The sequence below is a fragment of the Nicotiana tomentosiformis genome, chromosome 8, assembly GCF_000390325.3.
Source record: "Nicotiana tomentosiformis chromosome 8, ASM39032v3, whole genome shotgun sequence".
NCBI lineage: Eukaryota > Viridiplantae > Streptophyta > Magnoliopsida > Solanales > Solanaceae > Nicotiana > Nicotiana tomentosiformis.
Genome location: NC_090819.1, coordinates 30,284,746 through 30,295,599, shown reverse-complemented (window position 1 = coordinate 30,295,599; position 10,854 = coordinate 30,284,746).

Here is a 10,854-nt window from a genome sequence, read left to right as displayed (position 1 = left end):
ATCGTTCTATCCTGGGAGGATATATTCCAGCACCTCGGGTACTTGAGGGAAATAATTTCCTTAAGGACACACTATGTATTCAGTGGGCTCGATTTATTCCTATACTGTCTTTCCAGAAATTATTTTGTTAAACAAGTATTACTAACTTTCTATTTTTTTTTCAGAAAGTTTAATTGTTTATTACAGCAATACAGAATTATAACATTCTGAAGGAAATTATTTTATTATATTCTGTATTTTGTTTGTGGAGATTAAAACCTGTGTGGTTTTCTACTCCTTCTCAATTTTACTATTTTGATTTGAATATATAAAAAACTTCATCAGAGTATTGAAATTCATAAAATGATTTGAAGAACATAAAAACTTCATCGTTTTTCTGTGAAACAGTATATAAAAACTTCAATTTTATTTATTATACATACTATTTTTGTTAATAACAGTATTGTTTACTGTTCTAATTTTGCCATTAATTGAACTCTTCTGTTGTTTACAGTGAGAAATGATAATTGATAACGGAAATTCTTCTGCGACTATTGCGGCAACGACGATAGCCTTGTCAAGCCGGACTGCTGTTTCACCGACAGAGAAACCGGGAAAATTTTTCGGAGCCAACTTCAAAGGATGGCAGCAAAGGGTGTTCTTCTGGCTTACCATACTTGGTATGCAGAAATTCACTAGTGAAGAACCTCCAGTGCCTGCTGCGGACATGCCGGACAACGAAAAATTCATGATTGTTGAGGCGTGGAAGCAGGCATATTTTCTTTGCAAAGGCTATATCTTAAGCGCTTTAGAGGATGACTTGTACAATGTGTACAGTGCGATGAATACTTCGAAAGAATTATGGGACGCACTTGAGAAGAAGTACAAGACTGAAGATGCATGCTTGAAAAAGTTTGTGGTTGCCAAATTTCTAGACTATAAAATGATAGATAGTAAAACTGTTGGAACCCAAGTTCAGGAGCTTTAACTTATTTTTCATGACCTTATTGCTGAAGGTATGGTCGTGAATGAAGCATTTCAAGTGGCTGCAATGATTGAAAAATTGCCTCATTCGTGGAGAGATTTCAAGAACTATCTTAAGCATAAGCGCAAAGAAATGAAGTTGGAAGATCTTGTGATTCGTCTCAAGATTAAGGAAGACAACAAAACAGCCGAGAAGAAGTCTCGTGGAAATTCAACGATCATGGGAGCTAATATCGTTGAGGAGACTGCTCCAAAAAGTAAGAAGAGAAAGAGGTCTTCTGGACAGACTAAGGAGCAGAACAAAAAGAAATTTAAGGGCAGCTGCTAAAATTATGGAAAAACCGATCACAAAGCCCCTGATTGTCGTCTTCCGAAAAAGTATAAGAAGAAGGGACAGGCCAACATAGTGGAGAAGAATGATGACATTGATGATCTGTGTGCAATGCTTTCGGAATGCAACCTAGTTGGAAATCCGAAGGAGTGATGGATTGACTCTGGAGCCACTCGACATGTTTGTGCTGTTAAGGAAGTATTTGCGACTTACTCTACTGCTGGTCCCGAAGAAGAGCTTTCCATGGGAAATACTGCAACAACCAAGATTGAAGGTTATGGGAAGATATTCCTGAAGATGACTTCCGGCAAGGTGTTAACGCTCAACAACGTTCTTCATGTTCCTACTATTAGGAAGAATTTAGTTTCTACTTCTTTGCTTGTTAAGAATGGATTCAAATGTGTATTTGTTTCTGATAAAGTTGTTGTAAGCAAGAATAAAATGTATGTTGGAAAGGGCTACCTCACAGAGGGCCTCTTCAAACTAAATGTAATGGTTGTTGACAGTATGAATAAAATTACAGCTTCTTCTTATTTATTGGAGTCAAATGATTTATGGCATATTCGTTTAGGACATGTCAATTACAAAACCTTGTAGAAGTTAATTAATTTAGAAGTGTTGCCTAAATTCAAGTGTAATAAATCAAAATGTCAAATATGTGTTGAGTCTAAGTTTGTAAAACATCCTTATAAGTCTATTGAAAGGAATTCAAATCCTTTAGACTTAATTCATACTGACATTTGTGATATGAAGTCGACACCATCTCGAGGTGGGAAAAAGTATTTTATTACTTTTATTGACGACTGCACTCGATATTGTTATGTTTATTTGCTTAATAGTAAGGATGAAGCAATTGAAGCATTTAAGCAATACAAGAATGAAGTGGAGAATCAATTGAATAAAAAGATTAAAATGATTAGAAGTGATAGGGGTGGAGAATATGAATTTTCATTTGCAGAAATATGTTCGGAATATGGAATTATCCATCAAACTATTGCACCTTACACACCTCAATCCAATGGAATTGCAGAAAGGAAAAATCAGACATTAAAGGAAATGATGAATTCTTTATTAATAAGTTCCGGATTACCGCAGAGTTTGTGGGGCGAAGCTATCCTTACAGCTAACCGGATACTCAACAGAGTACCCCACAGCAAAACGCAATCTATTCCATATGAATAATGGAAAGGAAGAAAACCCAACTTGAAATATTTCAAAGTGTGGGGGTGTCTTGCAAAGGTACAAATTCCTTTACCTAAAATGGTTAAAATCGGACCAAAAATTGTTGATTGCGTTTTCATTGGATATGCTACAAACAGTAAAGCATGTCGGTTTTTGGTTCATAAATCCGATAATCCTGAAATTCATGTTAATACGGTAATAGAATCAGATAATGCTGAATTCTTTAAAAGCATCTATCCATATAAAACTGAATGTGAGTCGTTAAGTGAAAGACCTAAACGACCTCGGGAAGAACCAAAGGAAAATACTCCAAGTATAGAAGATCCAAGGCGTAGCAAACGTCAAAGAACATCTACTTCCTTTGGACCAGATTTTGTGACATTCTTGCTTGAAAATGAGCCTCAAACTTTTAAAGCAGCTATGTCATCTTCTGATTCAGCGTTTTGGAAAGAGGCAGTCAATAGTGAGATTCAATCAATTTTGGATAACCATACATGGGAATTGGTAGATCTTCCTCCGGGAAATAAGCCTTTAGGTTCGAAATGGATCTTTAAACGAAAAGTGAAAGCTGATGGCACTATTGACAAATATAAGGCAAGACTTGTTGTCAAAGGTTATAGACAAAAGGAAGGCCTTGATTACTTTGACAATTACTCGCCAGTAACGAGGATAACATCTATTAGGGTGTTAGTGGCACTAGCGGCCGTGTATGATCTTGAAATCCATCAAATGAATGTTAAAACAGCTTTCTTAAATGAAAAATTAGAGGAAGAGATTTACATGGAACAACCTGAGGGTTTTGTGGTCACTGGTAAAGAAAAGAAAGTGTGCAAACTTGTTAAGTCACTTTATGGACTTAAACAAGCACCCAAACAATGGCATGCCAAATTTGATCAAACAATGTTGGTAAGTGGGTTTAAAATCAATGAGTACGACAAATGTGTTTACATTTAAAACACTCCAGGTCATGAAATCATTGTTTGTTTATATGTTGATGACATGTTGATAATGAGCAAAAATATGGCAGATATAAATGCTACTAAGCGCATGTTGGCTAGCAAATTCGATATGAAAGACTTAGGAGTTGCTGATGTGATCTTAGGAATCAGAATTCACAAGACTCCACAAGGTCTAGCATTATCACAGTCTCACTACATTGAAAAGGTACTTGACAAGTTCAAGTATTTGAATTTCAAAATTGCCAAGACTCCAATTGACGTGAGTTATGCACTTCAAAAGAATGAAGGTGAAAGTGACTCACAACTGGATTATGCAAGAGTATTGGGAAGTTTGATGTATATGATGAATTGTACACGACCAGATATAACATGTGCTATTAGTAAACTGAGTCGGTTTATAAGTAATCCCAATCACATACATTGGATGGTAATGAAATGAGTTTTGGGGTATCTCAAACATACCCAAAATTACGCTTTGCATTATAATAAATATCCCTCCGTGATCGAGGGATATAGTGATGCAAATTGGATCACTGGATCATCTGAAGTTAAATCCACGAGTGGATATGTTTTCACAATTGGGGGTGGAGCAGTGTCTTGGAAATCATCCAAACAAACGTGCATCGCCCGTTCTACAATGGAATCTGAATTCATAGCTTTAGATAAGGCCGGTGAAGAAGCTGAATGGCTCCGGAATTTCTTAGAAGATATTCCATTTTGGCCCAAACCTTTGGCACCTATTTGTATACATTGTGATAGTCAAGAGGCAATAAGCAGGGCAGGGAGCGTTATGTATAACGGAAAATCTCGTCATATATGACGGAGACACAATACCGTTAGACAACTACTCTCTAGTGGTGTTATCACAATTGACTACATAAAGTCAAGAGATAACGTGTCGGATCCACGTACAAAAGGCCTATCTAGAGAGGCAGTTGAAAGATCATCAAAGGGAATGGGGTTAAGGTCTAGGACAAGTCATCATGACGGTAACTCTACCTAGTAGACTGGAGATCCCACGAGCTAGGTTCAAAGAGATCAAACAAAGTTATGAATGGCGGTTCAACATTGTCAAATAACTCAACCCATTCTCGTGATGAAGACAATGTTCAAAAATCGAGGTAAAGCATTAAGGCTTTTTGATGAGTCAACAAAGCTTAAAGGTTTTTAATGATTTGCTAAGTCTGGCAGGATATGACCAGATAGTATGTCTATAGGATTACACGTTTAGAAATCACCTATGTGAGTGTGAAGTGTAAGCCGCTTCAAGGGGAATGAAAGTAAAGACCCATTCTCTAAGCACTCATGAAACCAGGCAGTGTTCATGGCTGAAACGAACACAACCGTGAGAACCATAGATGGTTAAGGTTGGATTGTATGACTTATGTTGTCTAGGTATACAACAAATCTCGACGGTTCAAAGATATCAAATCTACCGATTGACCGAGTATATCCGAAATAAGTTCACTACGGAAAGTTCAAAGGGAAACCTACTTATCCAGATGCAATTAATTCTTGCATGTAAAACACACACGCGTCCGTGAATTCCTTTATTTTATAGCCATTCCCTATTCATGTGGGGGATTGTTGGGATTTTAAGCTTGTGTAGCTTAAAGAGGGTGAATGAGAAATGGAGGGAAAATGAAATATTTGAGTTTCCCTTGGCAAGGGACATTGTCCCATATCGGAGGAAGAAAAGGCTTTTGATGGGTATATATATAATTGCTCTTAAAGAGTTAAGAAAAAGGCAAGCCTCGCGACGTCGTCGTCGCCGCTTGCTCGGCTCGACTTCGGCTTCGGCTTCGGATTCGGATTTGGTCAAAGATCGATTGATTGATTAATCTTTTTGGACAAAATTTCTTTTAATTATTTAATTGATTAATTAAATAATTAACGAAAAATTCAATCCGGAATAACCCATGACCCGCGACCCGGTTCGGTCAAGCCCGTTTTCTTTCTCGGATTATTTTAAATATATTTTTCCCGCAATATTTCAAATAACCCTTTTCCAACAGCCATGGATGTTTCTGAAAGGTTGCAAACATTTTCAGAAATAATGCCAACAACTCTATAAATAGAGTTTGAATCCCAAAATCTTTCCTTACGAAATTGTTGTTCTTCTTCTTCTTCTACAACAAAAATTTCAGTGTATTTTACAGCCTTCGAGTAGCTCGTTGTTCACCGGCGTTTTGGTACCAACACTCCGGTGAGTTAAATCGTTCTATCCTGGGAGGATATATTCCAACACCTCGGGTACTTGAGGGGAATAATTTCCTTAAGGACACACTGTGTATTCAGTGGGCTCGATTTATTCCTATACTGTTTTTCCAGAATTTATTTCGTTAAAGAAGTATTACTAACTTTCTGTTTTTTTTTTCCAGAAAGTTTAATTGTTTATTACAGTAATACAGAATTATAACAAAGTTAATCATAAGTATTCGTGGGAACGATACTCTACCCACTACTCTTACTTGACGACCACGTATACGTGTGAGTGTGTTTGATCGCAACAATTTACTAGGGTACCATTTGTCAAAATTTCGAACTCTAGTATCAATGACTGGAGCTTTATTTCGTATTATAATTGGGAGCAAAATATGTTAATTTAATCGGATTAGTAACTACTTTGCCATTACAATGTAAAAGGTGACCAAGCCATAGCAGGGCCGGCACGTGATTTTGGATGTACTCGCTAAGTAAGGCAACAATTCCGAAAACTGGCTTCTCTATTCTATTCTTTTAAGTATAAAGTACCACTTATACTTAATATAAGTATAAGTTTTTGTATCTTGGTTCTAATTTCAATATTTTCTTTTCATAAGTTCAAGATTAATTATCCGTTTTTCTTTTCTTTTGGTTATATATTACCTATAAGGTTTTTCGTTGTAGGAATAGATTGTCCTGTCCTCACTAATTCTTATTTGCTCCAAGGTTATTCATGTTCTGAGGTTTGATGACAAATGCAAATGTTAAAACGGAAGAAACGGAAAATGCATTTCATAGTCACGCAAAATAAAAAGGGGGACTAATAACTAATGATAAAAAAAATTATCGCAAGAGTGCACACCGTTATCAAAATGTAAAATCTTTTAGGTTAGCCGTTTCCAGTATTTGTTCTTTTCTTGGACCAGCTTGTTTGGAAGGTTGTTATAAGTAAAGACATCTCTATAACAACATCCCTATATAACAATCATTCACTATAAAAATTAAGTTTTTTTCATAACCAATTTTTAAAGTTATATTTTACCTTTTTATAACAACTTTTTTGCCTATAACAATAATAACCATATTTATAGCAGAACACTCTTTGTAAAATTACCCCCTATAACAAATATATAGAATCTTTAAGATTACTAATAATAATTTTAAAAAAATGTACACAATCTTTTTCATTGAACAAAGTTTCTATTTTGCATAAGACATAAGATTTCAAGATTTGCACATGATATCTTTTCCATTAGACAAATACCCAAAAAAATATTTAGATAGAAGAATTAACTGTTAAGCTCTTAATTAGATTATCTTCAAGAAAAATCTATTGGATATTTTTTTGATAAAATTTGGACACAAATATTCACCAATTCAAGAGTTATATCGCTAATAAGATAATGAGATCTACGAAACAAACTATAATTACAAAGTTATTCCATTAATCTTGAAATAATTTATTTTCCTAAGTAGCTTTAAAGTGTGGGCCTTAGCATTTATATCTTTATACGTTTAGTTATAAATTTATTATTAATGTATTAGTTTTGTTCAATATTTAACAAGTGAAATATGCATATCTTTTGAGATTTTAAATTTGAATAATTTTCTTATCTTTTATATGTGACGTAATAGTTGATTTTTGGATAATTCTGATCTATAACGGCCAAAACATAATGTATTTAAACCTCAAATGTTGTTATAGGTGTATAACAACAATTCACTATAAAAAATAATAATAATATCGGAATAAACGAGGCTGTTATAGAGAGGTTTGACTGTATATCGCTTTTATAATATATTGTATAGTATTTAATTGTATTGAATCGTTAAAATACATACAATGTTTGGATAGATTGTATTGTCATCGTTTTATGATGTCATACACCAACAATACGAAGAATAAACTTGCAATATTATAAAGAAAAATTAAGGTACGAGGTAAAATTATTATATAAAAGGTAGGATAAAAGATAAAATAATATTATTTAATAATAAGGAAGGGCAAGATGAGAGAAAAATATAAGGTAACGACGCGATCACACCAAATCGGTCACGATGAGGAAGTGACACTTTTTATCGTTACTGTCACGACCCCAATTTTCCCTCCGTAGGATGTCAAGATGGTAACTAGTCGTTAAGACTAGGTAAGCCAAACACTTACTGAATTAAATAATAAAATTTAACCAGAAACAATTATTAAGCATGAAACTGAGTTTTCTGAGTTTTACTGAGTTTTAAGTACTAAACAGAGTTTTACTGAGTTTTTCCAAAAACGGCAGTACAAGTCATAAGCTTTACTGAGTTTTTTAGGAAATATCCGTAAGTACAACTGTTTCGGAATAGAAATAAATAGTACAAGTATAAAATTAGAAGGTGACTCCGGGGCCCGCGAACACGACGACAAGTATACATTAAGTCTCCACAGCACAACTCAAACAACTAGCTAGTGATCAACCCACTTCGAAGTACCTGAATTTTCACAAAACAATGTGCAGAAAGCATAGCATGAGTACACCACAGTGGTACCCAGTAAGTATCAAGACTAACATCGGTGGATTAGTGACGAGGAACGGTCAAGAGACCTACTAGACTTTACAACCCGTACAAGTATGAATGTGAAACTAATAGGAAAATGTACGTTAATATAAAACTAAGCATGGTAAGATAACTAAACCATACTCACAATAGTACACTAGAAACAACAATTAGCAATATGGAGTAAACAGGTAGTAATGCCGTGGAGTATGCTGAACAGAGTTTAAGTCCGGTGAAACCCGGTAAAGAAAACAAGTAACAACTAAATAAGAGCAACCGCTTCAACACAAGATTTGTTCAAGCATTTTCCACAAGGTACTTCACCTTATAGTCACATTTCACGGGTCCCAATTCATGAACTCTAATCACTTGGCATCTTGTACCCATATTACAATTTATAACCGCATGGACAACTCACGTGCCAAAGGAGTGACAATATCTCATATCCGTACAGACGACTCACATGCCAACAATAACAATGACTCATGACCGCACGGATAACTCATGTGCCAATAGGATAACTCTCACACAAAAGGAAAGTAAACGAGAGTACATGTAAATGGTCAATAACATCAGGGTTCTTCTTCTTAAACCAATATGGGTGATTAGTTATGTGTATGCTTGTGCAAGTGTTCGATCACAACTCAAGTCAACAAGTAAGAGTAGAGATAATGAATGGCACATAGGAAACAATCACCACAAAATGTACAATGTATAACTCACACAAGGTAGGCACACCGCCACACAAATATCATCAATAACAATTGCCCGAGGCCATCACAAGTCATCACAAATCTTTCCCGATATAGCCCACCTTGTCTCGCTACGTGCGCAATAATAAAGTAAATTCCCGCCTTGTCTTGCCGCACGCGCATAATAATATTCCCACCTTGTCTTGCCACATGTGCAAACCCACATATATAGCCTACCTTGTCACGCCGCATGCGCAACTATCAATAATAACAATAGCACAAACAACTAGCATGCGAACACCCTAACCATTCTCTCAACAATACCACGTGTGCCAAAAACATAACAACACAATATAATGTCTTTCACCACATGTGCCCATATGCCACAACTCTTCCTCAAAATAATTTTAATACCACAACTATGCATAGCCCTTGGCTCAACAACACTGAGTACAATAACAACAACAATAATGACATGGGAATAAGACAAGTAAATCAACACAAGAATTACATAGCACAAAAAAATGGAAGAACGATCTCACAATAAAAGACACAACATGTAATAATGGTTTCAACAAGAATAGATCAACAAGGGAAAAGATAATGTGTAACGACGATATCCATTAAGAGTAGCTCAACAATTGAAGGGATAGCATGTAACAATGATTTCACATAAGTACAACTCGACGATAAGAGAGATATCATAAATCAATGATTCCAAATAAGGATAAGTCAACAATGAAAGAGGTAACAAAAACTTCAATTAAGGTTAAGTAATTACGGAAGTGATAACAATAACTTCTATTAAGGTTAAGGAATTACGGAAGAGATAACAATAACTTCAATTAAGGCACATAAGAGTTTATTTGGCAACAAGGGTAGAACATGAATCAATCAACTCCAAATAAGAAACGTAAGCGTGAATTTAGTAAATGAAGAATTTAACATGATAAGAAAACTTCATATTTAATGAACGTAAGGACCTACGAGCCTAAAACGGTCAAATTTCCACAAATAAACTCGAGTACGTACACGTCACCTCACGTACACGGCCTTCACATGACACAATTAGCACAAATGACTCAAATCCTAAGGGGTAGCCCCCCCCACAAAGTTAGGCAAGATACTTACCTCGAAGAAGCTAGACCGACACTCTAAAATGACCTTCTCGTGTGAAACAACCTCCGGACGACTCAAATCTAGCAAAAATAACTTAACACCATGAATAAAAATTATAGGATATGATTCCGGATAATAATTCTTTGATCTTGAAAGAAAAATAAGAAATCAACTCAAAAAGACAGCCCCGGGCCCGCACCTCGGAACCTGACAAAAATTACAAAATCCGAACACCCACTTCGATACGAGTCCAACTATACCAAAATTATCAAATTCCGACATCAAATCGCCTTTCAAATCCCCAAAATTTAGCCTAAGAAGTTTCATAAATGTTTCCCAAATTTCCAACCCAAATCGCTAATTAAATGAAGAAAACGATGTCAGATTCATGTATAACAACCAAATCCGAGTTAGAATCACTTACCCAAATCAACTTCTTGAAAATCCCTTCAAGAATCGCCCAAATCCGAGGTCTCTAGCTCAAAATATGAAAAATGGGTTCAAACCCTCGATTTTGAAAATAATAGCTGCTGCCCAGATACCCTTTTTCGCGAACGCGGAATGTACCTTGCGTTCGCGAAGCACAAAATACTCAGATGCCAAATTCCTCTTCGCGAACGCGAGAGCCCCTACGCGAACACAATGAACAAACTCCCTATACATTCGCGAATGCGTGGACATATTCGCAAACGCGAAGAACAAACTTCACCTGCCTCCCAGATACCCTTCACGAACGTGAGACATCTCCCGCGAACGCGAAAAAGGAAACCAGACATCAAAAATTCTACAGTTCGACAAGGCCAAATTCAATATGAATCTCATTCGAGACCCCCGGGACCTCAACTAAACATACCAACAAGTTCCA